Source organism: Canis lupus, chromosome 25, assembly GCF_048164855.1.
Source record: "Canis lupus baileyi chromosome 25, mCanLup2.hap1, whole genome shotgun sequence".
Taxonomy (NCBI): Eukaryota; Metazoa; Chordata; class Mammalia; order Carnivora; family Canidae; genus Canis; species Canis lupus.
The window spans coordinates 43,662,117-43,678,615 of record NC_132862.1 but is presented as its reverse complement, the minus strand read 5'-3'; the positions used below and the strand labels follow the sequence as shown (position 1 = coordinate 43,678,615).

Below are 16,499 nucleotides of genomic sequence, written 5' to 3'. Positions count from 1 at the left end.
TAATTAAGTCTATCCTGATTATACTCATAGGGTCTTAATTCCAATTGGCAGTTATCTCAGTAAAATATCAAACAAAGGCAAGTCATATCATGAAGCAGCTGTCTTGACTTCCTAAGGATTAGAATTAGTTTTTGTGAAGGCTGAAAAGAAAATTACATTTTAGAATGTAAAAATTAAAATATTTGTTGATAAAGTTGTCTTTGGAATTCAAACCAAATCCATATGAAAAGATTTAACCCAGTTTGTATTATATCTTAAAGATATTACATCATAGAAAAGGTGCTGTAGGTTTTAGTTATGTATCATTTGAGAATCAGGTATTTATAACATTTTTATAAATAATTTATACTACACAATACTCTCTATAAAAATTTTCTCTTTTGAGGTTCCCAGAACTTCAACAAATTATGTATAAGAAATTACAGAAGATGCTCTTTTTATGACACTCAATTCTGCTAGTTGATTAACTTTAAAAAAAGGTGACTAAAGAATGGGAAAATTACATATACAACTGTACATTGTTTCTCCAATTCTTGTTGCAGGTGAGGTCCAAAGCTCACCATATGATCCATTGACTTAAATTGTACATTTTTTTTGTATCTTGTCCAGTTTTTGTTAAAGTAGGATTAGAATAGAATTAAAAGATTTCTGAAAACGATGAGTCTAAAACACCTTTAGATTTAAAAAATTCCCCCAATATTTAATAATTATCTTACTCTTCATTCAACAATGATTTTTAAATGACTTCCTTGTATCCTTTTCAACAACATTCAGCTTCATCAAAATATTTGGTCTTTCAAATGTCACTGGTTTCATATAATCATAAAAATACTTATGCCACTTATTCTTAGTATTGTAATTAACAACATAATTATATTCTTGATATATATGAAAACAAACATAACAAACAGCTAATCATAAAACTCAAAAAGTTAACTGAGATGGGCAGGGTATATTTGAGAGTAGTCTACTAGCTGTTCTAGCATTCTACTAGGATCTTTAACAGAGTGAAAATAAAGCCTCAATTAATCTAACAAGTATCTTAGGGGTTAAAGAGAAATTCTGTAAATCCCATTATACCATTTGTCTCTTATTTTTCTGTCTCTCAAAGTACTGAGTCTAGAAGGTAAATGAACAGAATACTGTGTAGGTAGAATAGTACTAGGAAAGGAAAAACCCTATCTTATTATATATGACATATATATTCTTACTGTAATGAATGGTGTATTATCTCTGCTATATGTTTAAGAAAGGCATCTTTTAAATTAAATGTTCTTTTGTCATAAAAACTGAGGCTTCATATTTTTTTAATATATTTTTTTAAGATTTTATTTTTTTATTCATGAGAGACACACACAGAGAGAGAGAAAGGCAAAGACACAGGCAGAGGGAGAAGCAGGCTCCATGCAGGGAGCCCGATGTGGGACTTGATCTGGGGTCTTCAGGATCACACCCTGGGCTGAAGGCAGCGCTAAACCGCTGAGCCACCTGGGCTGCCCGAGGCTTCATATTTTTTAAAATAATTCTACTGGCCAAATGCATTCCTACTTTTTTATGCAGCTTATTTATATTTTTTGCCTACTTTTCTATTGGGACCAATGTTCTCATTTCATAGATGATGAAACAGAGGTCCTGACAGATTAACTTCCTTAAGGCTCTAAAGTGAATTAATCATATCCCTGGAGTTAACATTTGGGTATCTTTCTAACACAATTGGTATACAGGAAATACTGAGGAAATACTGAATGGCAGTAAGCTTGGCATATAGGGTCGGGACACCTCTAGCCCACGACCACCAAAAACAAGAAAACAAAAATGTTTTAAAAATAACATTTGTTATTTTTGAAAAAATACTGAAACAGTAATGGAAAACATCAGAATGTTTTTGATCTTCTTTATATGTATTTTGTTCAGTTGGTGATAAAGTTTGAATTACATATAGGAGGCAACTAACCTCTTTTTGCAGAGTGGTTTAGGGTCTCTAAATACCTGATTCTGGTTTTATCATTCTAGCTCAGCTGAAGAGTCTCATACTCTAGGCAAAATGGAATTCTTTTTCTAAACAGGAGACCTTGGTAGACACTGTTAGCTATTATTCAATATCTATTCCATCCTTCCTCCTTCGCTCTCTGTTTCTTTCTTTTTTAAAGATTTTATGTATTTCAGAGAGAGAGAGAAAGCACACTTCCAGTGGGGAGGGGCAGATGGAGGAAGAAAGAATCTGAAGCCAACTCCACACTGAGCGGGGAGCCTGGTGTGGGCTGGATCCTATAACCACAAGATCATGACCTGAGCTGAAACCAAGAGTCAGACACTTAACCCACTGAACCACCCAGGTGCCCTTCCATTTTCCTTGTTTTCTAATGGAATCTATATTTTGAATCAGGGAATCCCCGCCCAACTAAAGCAGGATTTTCTAAGCTCTTTTGTCAGTAAGAAATAAAAGGCAATCTAGTGGGTGGGTCTTTAATAAAAGAGTTAGACTCATTTGGCAAATACCTTTTGCCCCTTGTATGTGTCTTTGTAATATGCCTGCAAAGCTGCAATACCCAGACATTTTGAGAAAAGCCATGTACTAAAGAAACAGCGGGGGAAAAAATGAACCCAGACCCTTTTTGTATCACGGAACCACAAAAGTTGTTCTAGATTGCCTTCCTCCACACTTCTTGTTAGGTGAGAAAAATAAAACCCTGTCCTACTAATATTTTCTTATACTTTTATTGGAATAAGGGCATGATTTGGATTTTCATTAAAAATGAAAACAATGCTAAATTATATTAAAATAACCTGTCAAAAGTAATTACTGAGAAAAATCGTTCTAGCATTTACAGGTCAGTTTAGAGCTGAGAAAAGAGGAAGATGGACTGCAGTTACTCAGGGATAACTCACTAAATGCTAACATATAAGTGGCTGTAGCAGAAACAGAAAAGATATGAAATGTAAAAGATTTTGCAAGTAAAATATCTGAAAACAAATTCAATTCATGTGAAAGAATGGACCAATTCATAAATTTGGTAGATAATTCAAGCCTAAAAATAAACGTAATTTAAAAGAGAGAGGGAATTATTTTAGGAGTGAGCAAAGAACTGCCTTTGTTTAAAGGCAATATATAAATGTTTGTGGATTACAATCAAACATACACTCCCCCCACCCCCAACTGTTTTTTTTTTTTTTTCTATCACCTTTCATGCTTAAGGACAGGGGTCAAGCTCAAGGTACTGAAAGTATATTCAGCTGTATACTAATTTTTTAAAAGATTGTGTTTATTTATTCGACAGAGAGAGGGAGTATGCACAACTAGGCAGAGTGGCAGGCAGAGGGAGAGGGAGAAGCAGGCTTCCCACTGAGCAGACAGCTGGATGTGGGATACGGGGCTCAATCCCAGGAACCTGGGATCATGACCAGAGCTGAAGGCAGACATTTAACCAACTGAGCCACCCAGGTGCCCCAGCAGTATACTGCATCTTTAACAGAAATTATATATGGAGTGTGCAGTCATACCTGATTACAAATAAAGAGCCCCACTTATACCTGTTGAAATAATACAAACAGTAGCCACAGACAGGAGAAAATGCACTGCTAAGAAAAGAAAATATGCTATCCAACCCCTGAATTGAGATGCAAAAAAATACCCCTAAATTATGTTCTTGGGGGAAAAAAGGGTATACAGTTTTCGAAAAATATAATTATATATTTTGGGAAGCATACATAATACCTGGCTTAATTTTCCAGAGTACAAATTCAATCTTACAATCTTACAATCTTACAAATGAAAAAGTATTCAAATTACTCAGATCTAATGGAATACCATTCCATTTCGCTTATTTAGCCATAAGTGAAAACACTTATTTTTGACTATATATCTCCACAGGAAAAAGGAAAGCATGGCGAGCTTAAGTGAAATAGCCAGAAGGATAATTGATAACTCTATACAAGAAAGCAACTGCTCTTTTTTAAGAAGAAGAAGAAAAAAAAAAAAAGACACAGCAGTGCTTGTAAATTTTCTGCCATGGATAGCAATCATTTCTAGGAATTTCTAGTCTAAAATAAGATCATCTGCAAATCAATAAACTTTAAGAATCTAATTCTTTCCAAATAAAACCAAAGACCTCTAATTGTGTTTCTTAAAGAACAAAGTCTCAATGGGAGAATGGGAAAGGAAATAAAAAACCATTCAAAATAGTTCATCCATGTAAGTCAACACATTATATTAAATCAGAATTATAAAATTCAACATTAAAGATGGGATAGAAATTTAAAATTAAGCAAATCATCTTAGGATTTATGTGTAAAATTCTTGATCTATGCTAAAAGATCCTTTATGATGTAAGTCCTGCCATCCTCACATATCTTGAATACTTTTACCCCATTTTCTATATACTTAACCACCCTCACTTTCTTTCAGATATTTGAATAAACTAAGCTCTTTGCCACCACTGGACCTCTGTTATGTTGGTTCCTCTGCTTGGAATATTCTTCTCCTCTCCTGACCCCTAACTGGCATCCTTAGTCAGATGGCACTCCTATTCATTCTTCAAGTCTTTTTAATCTAAATCTTTAGAAATATAAATATTTTCTTCAGCTTACTGAGATACTGGTATACAACTAATGTAAGTTTAAGGTATACTACAATGTATGTACTGTAAAATGATTACCACAATACAGTTAGCTAACACCTCCATTCCATTACATAATTATGATTTTTATTCTTGGTGATAACATTTAAGACATATTCTCTTTAATAACTTTCAAGCATATAACAGAGCACTATAAATTACACTCACCATACCATATCTTAGATTCTCAAAACTTAATTTATAGCTCAAAGTTTATACCCCTGTACCAATATCTACCTCTTCATTTCACAAACCCAAAGCCCCTGGCAAACACGATTCTACTCTCATTTCTATGAGCTCAGCTCTTTTAAGAGTCCACAAAAAAATGAGAATATACAGTATTTGTCTTTCTCTGACTTATTTCCCCAAAGTCCATACGTAAGAGTCATAAAGGAGAGAACCCCTTTTTCTGGCTGAATAATATTCTACTGTATATACTATACCACATTTCCTGTATCTATTCATCCACTCTAGACATTAACCTGGTCTTCCACATGTTGATTACTGTAAATAGCACTGCAATGAATATAAGGGTACAGATATCTCTTTGAAATAGTGTCATTTCCTTCAGATATATGCAAAGAAGTCAGACTGATGGCTGATATGGCAGTTTTGTATTTAATATTTGGGGGAAACTCCATATTGCTCTCTGGTGGCTGTACCAATTTACATTCCTATTCAGAGTATAAAAGGGTTCACTTTTCTCCACAGACTGGTGAACACTTGCTAATGTCTTTTCTTGTCTTTTTGTTAGTAGCCACTTTAGAAAATGTGAGGGGATATCTCATAGTGGCTTTTATTTGCATTTTCCTGATGATTAGTAAAGCTGAGTGTCTTTTCATGTACCTGTTGGCCATCTGTATGTCTTCCTTGAACACATTTACTTCAACTCCTTTGCCACTTAAAAAATCAGGTTGTTTTGTTGCTGCTGTTTTACTGTTGAGTTATATAAATTCCTATGTATTTTGGATATTAAGACCTTATTAGATAGATGGTTTGCAATATTTTCTTCCATTTTGTAGGTTGCCTTTTCATTTTGCTGATTGTCTCTTTAGCCACGAAGAAACTTTTTAGGTTGATGTAGTCCCAACTGTTTATTTTTGCTTTTGTTGAGTTTTTGCTGTCACATTAAAAAAAAAATCACTGCCAAGACGATTCCCTCCCTATTTCCCAACCCTGTTTTCTACTAGTAGTTTTACACTTTATAGCCTTGTATTTAAGTCTTTAATTCATTTTGAATTATTTTTGTGTTCTATACGGCAGATGTCCAATTTCATTCTTTTGCATGAGAATATCCAGTTTTCTCAACCACATTTACTGAAGAGACAAACCTCTATTGATTATCTGTAGCTCCCTTGTCAAATATTCTCGACTGTATGTACAGGGGTTTATTTTTGGGCTCTCAATTCTGTTCTACTGTTCTGTGTGTCTGCTTTTATGCAAGTTTCATAGTGCTGTGATTACTATAGCTTTACAATGAGGTTTGATGCCAGGGATTGTGATGCATACAGCCTTGTTTTTCTTTCTTGGGATTACTTTGGCTATTTGGGAGCCTTTGCAGTTTCAGAAGTATTTCAGGATTGTTTTCTCTGAGAAAAATGCTGCTCTAATCTTAACAGGGATTGTACCGATTCTATAGATGGTTTTGAGTAATATGGACATTTGAACAATATTAATTCTTATAATCCATAAACATGGGATATCCTTCCACTTATTTTTCTTCAAATTCTTTCCTCAATGTCATCATTTGTAGTGTAGAGAGCTTTTACCTCCTTGGTTAAATTTTTTCCAGGTATTTCATTATTTCTAACGCTATTATTAATGGGGTCGTTTTATTTCTTTTTCAGAGTACACTGTTAGTATATGGAAACACAACTGACTTGTACATTGATTTTTTATCCTGAAATTTTACAGAATTTGTTTCATAGTTCTGATTTTTGGTATAGTCTTTAGGATTTTCTATATAAGTGATCACGTCCTCTCTGCAAACAGAGACAAGGTAACTAACTTATCCCTTTCTAATTCAGATACTTTTTATTTTTTATTCTCACCTAACTATTCTAGCTAGGACTTTCAGGACTATGTTGACTATGAGTGGTGCAAGTGGGCACACTTGTCTTTTTCCTGATTCCATTGAGAAATCTTTCAACCTTTCACCATTCAGCATGATATTGACTGTGGGTTTGGCATATATGGACTTTATTATGTTGTGGTAGATTCTTTCTATACCCAGTATGTTGAGAAATCTTATCATGAAAGGATGCTTAAGTTTATCAAATCCTTTTTCTGCATCTACTGAGATGATAATATGATTTTTATTATAAATGTGGTGAATGACATTGGCTGATTTGCCTATGTTGTTATATTCAGTTTGTTTGAGGATTTTTATGTCTATGTTTATCAGGGATATTGGACTGTAATTTTCTTTTCCTGTGGTGTCCTTATCTGACTTTGGTACCAGGAAATATTGGCTTTGTAAAATGAGTTTGTGAGTGTTCTTCCTCTTCACTTTTTTTGAAGTGTTTCAGAAAGACGTGTTACATCTTTAAATGTTTGGTAGAATTCACATCGGTGAAATGATCTGGTCCTCAGCTTTGCTTCACTGAGAGGTTTGTGATTGCAGATTTTTATTGTAGGTCAATAACAAGCAAACATTAGTAAATTTAAAAGTGTATGAATGGAACAGGGAAGAGAAGTGAGTGGTCAATTTTTCTGACAAAGCAGCTGGATCTCTTTTAAGGCTCCTCAAAATTCTAGGTTGCCCAAGCCAGTACAATTAAATGAGACTGGCAAGATTCAAATCTTGATGTGTCTATCCTTAAAGTTCATACTAGCAAAGATACCTAATTGCTAAAAGTTATGAAATACAAACTTGATCATGGGCTTCCTATATCCCTGCAAGATATTCCCATTGTTAGGGTAATATTACTCACTCTTCATATTTCTATGTCTCTGTTCCCAATCTCACTCCCTTGAGAGCTGACTGGCAAGTCTTAAACAAAGAGATACACATGCTTGTTTCGCCTCTAATGCTCTCCTTTCCTCTGATTTGTCTATGTAGAAAGTACATCCTGTTCTCTCTGCCATGTAGTAAAACATCTACAGTTAACTGGCTGTGCTAGTGTGTAGATCTGTCTAATTCAGGAGTAAAATATTAGAAAGGCCACTTGGTTGCAAATATAAAGTCATTTATGCTCATCAGCTTTAACAGTATAAAAATAACATTTCCATCTCCCTTGATCTGACTTCTCTATCTCTTAACTGGATCCAAATTCAGAAGTATAAATCCAGAAAATCTAAAATAAATAAATTAATCAATTTTAAAAATCCAGAAAATCTTTGTCAAGGGATACCAAATTTATCTGCCTGGGAGTAAAAATCCAGAAAAAAATGTGGCCCTTTAACTACATATACAGTGCCACTTTTAGAGGTTGAAATTATTGTTTTTTCCCCAATTCCCAAAAGTCCTAACCTCATTAGGATATTTGGGGATTATTTGTTGGGATTATTCAATTAAGATTCTAATAATAAATAATACAGTGGAAGTTAATAGCCAAAGTCTGTTTTAAGTGTTTCATATGTATTTGTTTATTTAATTCCCTCAACACTGTAATTTTTTTTTAAAGATTTTATTTATTCATAAAATACACAGAGAGAGGCAGAGACAGAAGCAGAGGGAGAAGCCGGCTCAATGCAAGGGAGGCCGTATGTGGGACTCGAACCCTGGGACCGCGGGATCACGCCCTGAGCCGAAGGCAGATGCCACTGAGCTACCCAGGCATCCCAACACTGTATTTTATTAATTCCCATTTTGTAAATGAGAAAATTCACTGTTAAATCATGTTTCACTTATGTGTATATGTGTGCATGAGAGTGAAAGAAGAGAGAGGAGCAGAGAAGAGGGAAAGAAGAGAGAGAGAACGGGAAAGGGAGAAGATGTAAAATGTTTTTCTTACTGGAGTCAAAGTCAAAGGGAGTTTGAAAGACACTGTTCTTAATATGTTGAGCTGTCTCCCTACAGGTAGATGAAGAGTCTATTAATTGCCTCATATACAATTTACTCACTTCCTTTATAGTTTGATAGAGCAATAATTAATGTTGAACTAAGATGCCACCGATACTTATTATTAGCTAATCTTATTAACTCTATGATACTACCACAGTTCCTGAATGGCCCAGAGAACTCACAAGGGCACTACAGAATATTTTAATTTTTTTTAAATTTTTATTTATTTATGATAGTCACACAGAGAGAGAGAGAGAGAGGCAGAGACATAGGCAGAGGGAGAAGCAGGCTCCATGCACCGGGAGCCCGACGTGGGATTCGATCCCGGGTCTCCAGGATCGCGCTCTGGGCCAAAGGCAGGCGCTAAACCGCTGCGCCACCCAGGGATCCCAAGAATATTTTAAATTTGTGGGGGAAACTTAGCGATTATCTGTCAGATGTGAAAATTACTAGCTGATGCTAACCCCCTGAGCCACCGGGGCTGCCCGGTTCTTATTTTTCATTACCAATTCCTCACTTTAATATAATTGCAAGTGAGGCTTTTAAAATCTCAAGGTCTTTATCTGCTTCAAATCTGCTATAATACTCTAGGGCCCAAGGGAAAACTGCCTATGAAGTGATCACTACTCTTCATGCAAAAAAGCTTATATAGCTGGGCAGCCTGGGTGGCTCAGCAGTCTAGTGCTGCCTTCGGCCCGGGGCATGGTTCTGGAGACCCGGGATCGGGATCGAGTCCTGCGTTAGGCTCCCTGCATGGAGCCTGCTTCTCCCTCTGCCTGTCTCTGCCTCTCTCTCTCTGTGTCTCTCATGAATTAAAAAAAAAAAAAAAAAAAAAAAAAATATATATATATATATATATATATATATATATATGCTTATAGCTAAAACACAAAAAGAATCTCAAATGCACTGAGCATTGTAATTCAGCAGCCACTCACCTTTCATGTTACCTCTATCCCTGCCGCAGCCTACAATACTGCCCTATACTGTAAGAGCAATACTGCTGTTCTTTAAATAATGAAATAAGGTCTTACATATGTCAATAAGCATTCCCACAAATGTGACCTCTGGGATTTATCTCCTGATATTTTTAACCATGTTGTCAGTATTCAGATGGGATTTACAATGAATCAAAGCTAGTCTGTTCACACTACATTACACCTACAATAGAATGCAATAAGATACCATAATATTTTCATTTGGTACTTTTTATTAGCTTATAGTTCAGTTTAGTTCTAGTCAATGAAAATACACAGTGCTTTCGAAGTTGAAAGCCTCTATTTATAGCACTTCTTTAAGAAGCTGAGATGAAAAAGGAATACCACAGAGGACATGAGTCCTCTGACCTAAAAACCAAGCAAAAAATGCTTGAGCAAATTTTATTTTATTTTTTAAAAAAATTTTGTGGTCTGTGTTTTTTTTTTTTTTTTAATTTATTTATTCATGAGAGACAGAGAGAGAGAGACAGACAGACAGAGAGAGAGAAAGAGGCAGAGGGAAAAGCAGGCTCCATGCAGGGAGCCTGATGTGGGACTGGATCCCAGGACTCCAGTATCATGCCCTGGGCCAAAGGCAGGTGCTAAACCACTGAGCCACCCAGGGATCCCCAAATTTTAAATAAAAAATCTTAGGTAGCATAAAGGCATCACTAACTTAGCAAAACAGTGATTGGTGACCACAGAGGTACTCCAGTATTAGTTTAAAATAAAGACAAAACACAGCTCTAAAACAATCTTAGTCTTTACAAATGAAAACAAAGATGTAATTATTAGAAAGATACAAGAGGTAAGCACCAAAGCTAAAAAGTGGTAGGATGAGAAGAAACTCCTTCAAATTGCTGACACCCAGAGCTAACTTCAAAGGGAGTAAATTCTATTCAATCCCAAGTACTAAAACGTGACAAACATGATTCCTGGGCCTGTGGCTCACTAAAGCATTCTGTTGAAAACCTCAAAGTAAGGGGTGGGAGATGGAAGGATTTTGGGGGTTGACAAAAGGGAAGAAAATACCTTAACTCAGGAGTCAAATCACAAAGAATTTATTTTATGCAACACTTAGGAAACTTTACTATTCCTTCTGTATTTACTGGCTCAAAATTAACTGATGTGATTAACTATCTGCATGACAAAAACAGAATTAATTTATTTTCAGTCTGAAGAAACTGACAACAGCTGCCATTTGCTAAAATAGCTCTCAAATCAGTGATAAAAGAGATGGGTTATAAATGGTCTCTAGGGCCATTCTTGCTCTGGAGTCCATCAGTACTTACCAGGATGGTGACTGGGAAGAAGGGGGTATTTACCCACACTATTCCCAGATGAAACCTCCCCAAAACAACCGTCAATATATTTCTATTGTTTGCGTGTGACAAATGCATAAAAGTTTGTGTTTAGTGCAATTATTTGGATATTTTCTAACAAATGGAATAACGACAAAATGAGGGGAAAACACTCTTTTAATTAGCACAGCCTCAACTGGAATATGTGTATTTGTTTTGATGAAGAAACACTGCTTACACTCTCTTTCACATCTGGAAATTATCGACATCTTTAAACAATATTACTTCATCATAATAGGGCTTTATGTCTAGTAAGAAGAGTTATAGAGTCTATTTCATAATATAACAACAATTTAATCTACCTCCTGGTGTCTTAGAATTTTAGTACTGAAGGTTTTAATTACATTAAGCCTGCCAATAAAATAAAAATAAAATGAATTAAAATATCAGACCTAGAAATAACAAGAATCCTTAAATACAATTTTACATGGAGAGCTGGAAATACACAAGCACAGTGTGACTGTCTTATCTCTTCAGGAAACTGGTAGCAAAAAAAGGTTCATTCCTTCAGTTTCTACTTCAATATTACCACATGGAACAAGCCCCTTTAATACCACCTGGTCTATTCCCAGCAGTAAATTCCACTCCCAGGCTTGTCATGGCTCATTTAGATAATACAGTAAGTTTCCTCTAAAAGTCTGCTTGGAGAGCTTACAGAGTTTAAGTTATAATGAGATACGAAGGTGTTTATCATGAGGTAGAATGAACTGTGAGCCAAAGCAACAGGAGCTGGATATCATGAGTAGGCTGAGAACAGAAAGGTTTTTTTTTCTCCCTCTATAGTATATTGGAAAAATAAACTATTCCATAAGACACACAAAGTGTGGGTAAAGATGAACATTTTTAAGCAGAAGTAAATCTCTACTTTACAAAAACTTAAACAAAATAACAATTCAGAAATACAGATGAAGAGGGGCAAGCACGTATTTCATCACTGTTTCTTCTACCTTCCCACATAAAATTTGGTTTAAGAGTTGTGATTTACCCCATACCTTAAGAAACAGCAAACTTTTTGAAACACATACTCTGACTTATAAGTAGCAATCAATTTTAAAAAAGTAGCAATCAAAACCCTTGTTATGGATTTTGAAGCATTCAGGAAAGAAAAATATGTATACAAAAATAAAGGCCACCAAAAATTAGGAGAGAAGGAGAAAAAGCTAACATACTGAAAATAAATTTGGTTTAAATGGAACTTATAATTCTGATAAATATTTATGAACTAAGCCAACATAAAAAGACACTCCCCTCCTGCTTGAGACTCATGAAAATACTGTATAAAACAGAAAGTAACAATGAGGTATCAAGCATGAGCTAGACCAGAAGTGTCAAGAATGAACATAGAACGCAAAGTCAGAGCACTGATGAGAGCTTAAGTGAAAATAGTGTGAGAGGTACAAAACTGGGTTACAGACCTGAAAAGCTAAGGAAAGACAAGGGAGGAGATTCCAGGATTCAGGCTTAAGAAGAGATGGAAATGATCTACATATATGAAGCTAGAAAAAAGTCACAAAGGTTGGCTCCTTCTGTAAAGTGGGGACCAGAAGAAAAACTTTGCCTACCAGGTCAGTGGAACAGCAAAGAGTATACAGTTACCGGTGGGAAAATAATCATCTATGGAAATCATTAGGTTCATGAGATACACAGAATTCTAAGCACAGAGATTCATATAAATATTGATCCAGAAACAACAAATGTATTTGGTCCCTGCACAAACTCAAAGCTGATCTGAATAAGACTTCCAAGAAAAGCAGTCCCACAGAAGATGAGCTCATTATTAAAAATTACAAATCATGTAAGAAAAATCCTTAAGAGAAAAAGCTAAAAGTTAACAAAAATCTGGAGAACTAATATTGTAAAAACTGGAAATAACTGAACTGTATTAAAGGACATTTACACAGAAATAACAGAAGTTCTCTTAATATAAGGGCATGTATCAAATTCTCCAGATGAATCGACATCCTTTTTCTCCCTTCCAGTAACTTTAGTGATGCTCAAGGCATACTGAAATATGGCAACTAGGAGGCAACTGTAGAAGACTATACTGGGCTGTCAAACCAACATCCATACTCCTACCCTCCTGTCTTCTTCCTTCCAAAAGTTTTCATGTATTCAATCCTTCCACAGTGTGACTCAAAGATAAAGACCCTTTCTCCAGACCTCAGGGGTAGATAGATACTAATTAAAACAATGCAAAAATGGTAAGCCCCTTTTCTCTTCCCAATCATTAGGCATGTAATTCAGGCTGGCCACATGAATTTGAAGGGAAGCCTATTATGGGAGGAGAGAGGAGAAGACTTCTGAGAAAGCTGTTCTTATATCTAAGGAGGAGTCTCAAGAGCACCTAGAAATGGTGGCATCATCTTGATAATAGCCTGAAGATATAATCAACATACAGTCTAAGGCCAGTATATTCAGTCAATGGATAATTTTAAACATTTCTATATTAAACTTAGCTATTTTTGCACCTCTTTGGCTTACTTTTTATAGACTATGTTTTCTTACTACAGTGTAATACTGTGAAATCAACACTGAGTACTCTCCCAATTTCATGAAAAGAAACCACCACACCTTGGATAGATTAAGGAGATTAAGGAGAAAAGCTCAGGAAACCAAAAGACTTTTATAATACACAAGGATGTACCCTACTCATACTGGCCATTTATTTTTAAAGATTTTATTTATTTATTTGAGAGTGAACAAGACAGAGCACGAGCAGGGGGAGGGGCTATGGGAGAGGGAGAAGCTGGATCCCTGCTGAGCAGCAGGGATCCTGATGTGTGGCTCAATCCTAGGACCCTGGGATCATGACCTGAGCTAAGGGCATAATCTACCAAGGTTACTGAGCCACCCAGGCACCTCCATTTTTATACTCACCCATGGAACCCTATGCTTCATTTTACAAAAAAACTGTGTTTAGGTCTATGAGCTCTGTGAAGGTAAGGAATTGGCAAGATTTAGGCAGGTTTCTCTATAGCCGATATGATTTGGTGTGAACTGTGAGAATAAAGTGTAACCACAAAAGGAAGAATTATGAAGAAAGCATTTAAGACAGAAGAATGCTTTTAGCAAAAGCACTGGGAAGGAGAATATAAAATAACTATGAATAGTTAGATGTTTCTGGAGAATGAATATAAAAAGTATAAAAGGATACATAGCCAGAAATTTATCTAGGGACAAAATTACAAAGGTTTGATTGAAATATGGGCCTTCTAAAGGTTTGTAAACGGAAGTACAACATAATCAGATTAATGTTATCATTGAAAGTAGGAACTGGTTATAAATAAATGTTTCAAATAGAAGCCTGGATATTAGAAAGGTCATGATAGTATTTAATCTGTTTCATATTTAATTTAGTGATATATCAGGATTACACTGCTCACTCCCAAAGATAAAAAAAGATCAAAGTAACATGAGACTTTATTATATTTCATGTTATGGGAAATGGAACCATGATATGAAATTAATAATTCTAATGTCTGCCTTTCAACAACAAAAAAAGAATAGTGAATAGAAATCTTGATTATTTTTAACATATAAATAATATCCATAAACATATCTGAATCAAATACATTTTTATGACAGAAGAGAATCATCTTATTTTCACCACCTTGCTCTTTTTACAATCTTAAACCCCAGCTCCAGATTTAACCATTTCATAATTCTGAGTGCTGCAAATGTTTTATACTTGAGCTAAGAAAAAGCAAACACAAAGAAAAAGAAACGAGATGGGCAGCCGGGGTGGCTCTGCGGTTTAGTGCCGCCTTCAGCCCAGGGCCTGATCCTGGAGACCAGGGATCGAGTACCATGTCAGGCTCCCTGCATGGAGCCTGCTTCTCCCTCTGCCTGTCTCTCCATCTCTCTTTCTTTTTTTCTCTCTCTCTCCTCTCTGTGTCTCTCATGAATAAAAAAATCTTAAAAAAAAAAGAGAGCAAAACAAAACTCCAAAATCCCCAAAAACGCAAAAAACAAACAAACAAAAAAACAAGAAATAATCAAAGAAAAGGTAAGTTATATGAGGTAGATGTACCCAAAGACAAAGGAATATCAAAAAAGACTGCTATATATTTGTGGGTACGCTGAACTTGAAAGGTAACACCAAACATGATGCCAGATTCCTGAATTGGGAGATATATTCTGGTAAGTCCACTCCAGATGTGTACACTACCACCTGTGAAACTAAAGCTTAATTTCAAGACCAGAAGTATTTGCTATCTCTAGTAGCTAATAACCAGCCACTTTGCTCTAAAAAGCAACAGTATCTCTAATAAGAAACTGCATGACCACAAATAAACAGAAAGAATAACTTCATTCTAGGCGGAAAATTATACCAGTGTTGATGGGGTATTATAAGAATATCACTATGTGGAAGAAAAGACAAAGAAGAAAAAGAGTGAGTCCAGCCACAATTACTTTCACACACACAGCAAGATATTCTGTTAAAATGAGAGGTTCATCTTTTTTCCCTCTGAGAAGGACTTATGTGTAAAATTGATGTGTATATCACACATATTTTCCATATCAACAGTTCCTAGCCAAATTAGCATCTTATATTTAATTTCCTAAATTATTAAACCAGAGAGAAAAGGTGAACTCTGGGCCTAAACAATATTCAATGTGTTGTAAAGACCAAACATGTAAAAAAAGACAAACACAAAGGCTTTTTAAAAAAAGTTATTTGGCTTTATATTCTCTTAAAATACTTACTTTCACTTTGAAGATAAAAATAATTCAGTACAATTCAAAAAATATTTACTGAGTGCCAGTTATATGTTGGGTACTAGGCACAGATTCAAGATGAGCAACACTTCTAAATGTCAGGTGTCCGGAGGAAGGAAATAAAGCTTGCAAATAAATGACTGTAACACAATGGGGTAAATCCTATAGAAACATATATGTAATAGATATTTATCATTTGAAAGTTCTATACAAAATATTTTTCACATAAACATCTTTTATCTTTGACAATTATTTTCATTTTCTTAGTGGTGTCTTTTGAAGAACAGTTGCTTTTAATTTTGGTCAAATCCAGTTCATCAATATTTTCTTTTGTGGTTAACATATTTTATATACCAAGAAATCTTTGTCTACTCCAAAGTTCCCAATTTGCCAGGTTTGCCAGGTTAAGACCTGGCAAATTAGTTGGCATATATAGAAAAAATTTTTTCTTCTCATACTCTACTTAAAAGACAACTATTTTTTTTAAATGCATTTATTAATGAGAGAGAGAGAGAGAGAGAGAGAGGCAGAGACACAGGCAGAGGGAGAAGCAGGCTCCATGCAGGAAGCCTGACGTGGGACTCGATCCCGGGTCTCCAGGATCATGCCCTGGGCTGAAGGCAGAGCTAAACCACTGAGCCACCTGGGCTGCCCTCTCCCCAGTATTTTAAAAGATGTTCCATTTTCTTCTGATCTCCAATGTTTTTGATAAGAACTCAGCTATCATGTTTTCTATGTAGTATGTCGTTTTCTCCTTGCTGCTTTTGTTTTTCTCCTTATGTTTTGTTTCCACAATTGAATTACAAGGTCAACAGATGTG

At 35.4% G+C, this 16,499-nt stretch overlaps 1 protein-coding gene across 32 annotated transcripts in view; it reads right to left on the bottom strand.

The window, feature by feature from the left end:
* Positions 1–16,499, bottom strand: part of ERC1 (ELKS/RAB6-interacting/CAST family member 1) — a 545,178-nt gene that overhangs the window by 241,413 nt on the left and 287,266 nt on the right. The gene's annotated exons all lie outside the window — the stretch shown is intronic.